Here is a 3,306-nt window from a genome sequence, read left to right as displayed (position 1 = left end):
AGGGTAGCAAATCTGTATTCCACGGTGTCAAGAAAGGCTTCTTTGAGGAAGACAGATTTAAGACATGCAACCAGATATTTGAAAGATGAGTAAAACTTTGTAAACCAAAGGATGAGGGGTAGAGGAATTATGGCAGGCATGCCCTGTGCCAGATACCGTGCTGGGCACCTGGGGTCCCTGCCCTTACAAAGGTTTGCCTTCCTGTCTCCTCTTCCCCACCCTGGCTAGAATTCTGCATGTCCTCTCCCTTTTGCCTCTGGCCACCATCCCTGACTCCTGAGCCAGCTCCACGCATGCTCTGTCACCTATCCAGTACGACAGACCCTGGACTCTCTTCTGAGTCTCCCCATTCTACTCTTAGCCACTTGCTCCCCCTCCTTCACCCTATCACCGTCCAAATGATGGCAAAATAACTGACATCACTCCAGGTTTAGGTTATTCCCTTTTCAGCTGCAGATTCTTGTGTACCAAACCTGCCCTTGTAAAAGCAAGGGTGTTTATCTTCCTGAGGCTGTTCTGAGATGCTAAATCATCATAATGGCCCCACTTACTGTCCTTGCTTTCAGTAATGCCACAGTCAGGAAAACCCTCCCCCAGCAGCCCTTTTTCTCTTGTGTTCTAATAGACACTTCCTAATTTGCAATTGAATTTGTCATAATCTGCACTTCTTAGGGGCTACCCTTCACTAGGGAAAGTTTCTGAGTTTGTTCTAATAACCTCTTATAGTGAATGGTGTCTATTATACTAAGGAGTTTTCCAGAATCTTTACTTACGTGATAAGCAGAACTCCCAACCACTCTTCCCATACTCAGCTCCTGCCAATTAAAATAAATACATATGCATAAGCAGTACTCCCAACCACCTTTCCCATACTCAGCCCCTGCCAAATCAAAATAAATACATAGGCTGGAATTTGGGTATCTGCCTCATGATTATTCAGCAGCATGACTCAGCAATTTGGAAGGAGGTTGGGGAGGGGAGAAAATTTGCCCTTGTCAGAGGGAGCGAAGGAAGGGAGGAGCTGAGGAACCTTTGATCTCTCCCTCCTCCCAACACTAGGAGTCCTTCAGGTAATTATTTTGTCAATTTTCCTCCTATGTGTTAAGTAAAGGTTAAGCTCTTCCACACGGGTGACTGCACTATACACCTAATTGTCCCCAAATATCATCAGACATAAAGCCTTATACATAGTGGACTAGTGAACAAATTTTGTTCATAGCGATAAGAAAAGTAGAGAGAAAAATCTTAAGTAAAAGATAAAAAGTATATGTGGGAGGAAAAGGCAAGTGCTGATGTTGACAATGTAGATCTTCCAAAATGTACCAGAATATTTTCTTTTAAAATAAATAGCTAATACCCAGAAGTGGGATGGCTGGATCATATGGTAGGTCTATTTTTAATTTTTTAAGGGATCCTCATGCTGTTTTCCACAGTGGCTGCCCCAATTTACCAATTGTGTAGAAAAGTTCCTTTTTCTCCACAAACTCACCAACACTTATCCTTATAATAATAATAATAGTGAGCTTCAAGACACACTACCCCTAAATAGGGTAACTTGGCATATTGAGGATTTCAACCTGATAGAATTTGAGAAATGGTATGTGTAGGAAGGACTTTCTCGGACCTTCCCCTGAAGCAGTTCATAAAAGCCTCTTGTGAGAGGTGCCCTCCCTAATCCTAGAGAAAGGAGGCATCCTTATCTCTGACAAGGACAAAAGGACAGAGAGGAATCTGAATGAACAGGCCTTGTTAAATTCCCTTCAGTTTACTATACTTCGCTTGCTTTTGTCCTATTTCCACAACTCTTCATCAAACCTAGTACAGAAACTCAGGTTTAACCATTTCTTTCATTTCCTTATGAAGCTTCCTGTTTCATGTAAAATGCATATTAAATAATTTGTTTGCTTTTCTCTTGTTAATCTGTCCTTTGTTACAGGGGTCCCAGTTGAAAATTTAAAAGGGTAAAATAAAAAGTGATTTTTTTTTTCCTCTCCCTTACAATAGCCATCCTAGCAATTATGAGGTGATCTCTCATTATGGTTTTGATTTGTATTTCCCTAATAATTAGTGATGTTGAGCATCTTTTCACATAGCCGTTGACCATTTGTGTGGCTTCTCTGGATAAATGTCTATTTCAGTCCTTTGCCTGCTTTTAAATTGAGTTAATTTTTTTTTTTTTTTTTTTTTTTTGCTATGTAGTTGTAGGAGTTCCTTACATATTTTCAAAATCAACTCCTTATCGGATATGTGGTTTACAGACGTTTTCTCCCATTCCATAGGTTGCTTTTTTACTCTGTTGATTGTTTCCTTTGCTGGGCAGAAGGTTTTTAGTTTGATGTAGTCCCACTTGTCTATTTTTGCTTTTGTCACTGTACTTTTGTTATCATATCTGTGAAATAATTGTCAAGACCAATGGCAGGAAGCTTGCCCCGTTTTCTTCCAGGAATTTTATAGTTTGGGATCTTATGTTTAATTCTTTAATCCATTTTGGGTTGATTTTTGGGTATGGTGTAAGATGAGGGTCTAATTTCATCCTTTTGTGTGGGATTATCTTCTTCTGGATATATCCAAAAGAATCAAAATCAGGATTTTGAAGAGATATCTGCACTCCAAATTCCATTGCAGCATTATTCACAATAGCCAAGATATGGAAACCAAATGTCCATTGGCAGATGAATAGGCAAAGAAAATGTGGTATATAGTTACAATAAAATATTATTTAGCCTTAAAAAAGAAGGAAATCCTATCATTGTGACCATATGGATAGACCTGGAAGAGATTATGCTAAGTTAAATTTGTCACATAAAGACAAATGCTGGAAGATTCCACTTATAAGAGGTATATAAGATAGTCAGACTCACAGAAGCAGAAAATAAAATGGTGGGTTACCTGGGAATGGAGGGAGTGGGAAATGAAGAACTGTTATGCAATGAGTATAAAGTGATACAAGATGAGTAAGTTCTACAGATCTGTTGTACAACATTGGGCCTGTAGTTAGCGATATGGTGTTGTGCACTTAAAAATTTAAGAGAGAATATCTTGATAAGTGTTCTTACTATACACATACAAAAAGCAAAGGTACATAAGAAAACTTTTGGAGGTGATGGATATGTTTACTTCCTTTATTGTGGTGATGGTATCATGTGTGTATGCGTATGTCCAAACTCATCAAATTGTATACATTAGATATATACAGTTTTTTTGTATATCAGTTATATCTCAATGCAGCTATAAAAAATTAATTAATATGTTTCACCTGTAATTTAACAGGGGGAAAAAGTAAGGAGATATTAACCTAAACTTTGA

This window comes from Leptonychotes weddellii, chromosome 6 (genome assembly GCF_054177405.1).
Source record: "Leptonychotes weddellii isolate Sample4059 chromosome 6, ASM5417740v2, whole genome shotgun sequence".
In the NCBI taxonomy this organism is placed as follows: domain Eukaryota; kingdom Metazoa; phylum Chordata; class Mammalia; order Carnivora; family Phocidae; genus Leptonychotes; species Leptonychotes weddellii.
The sequence above is the reverse complement of the archived record's forward strand: the minus strand, read 5'-3'. Positions refer to the sequence as shown.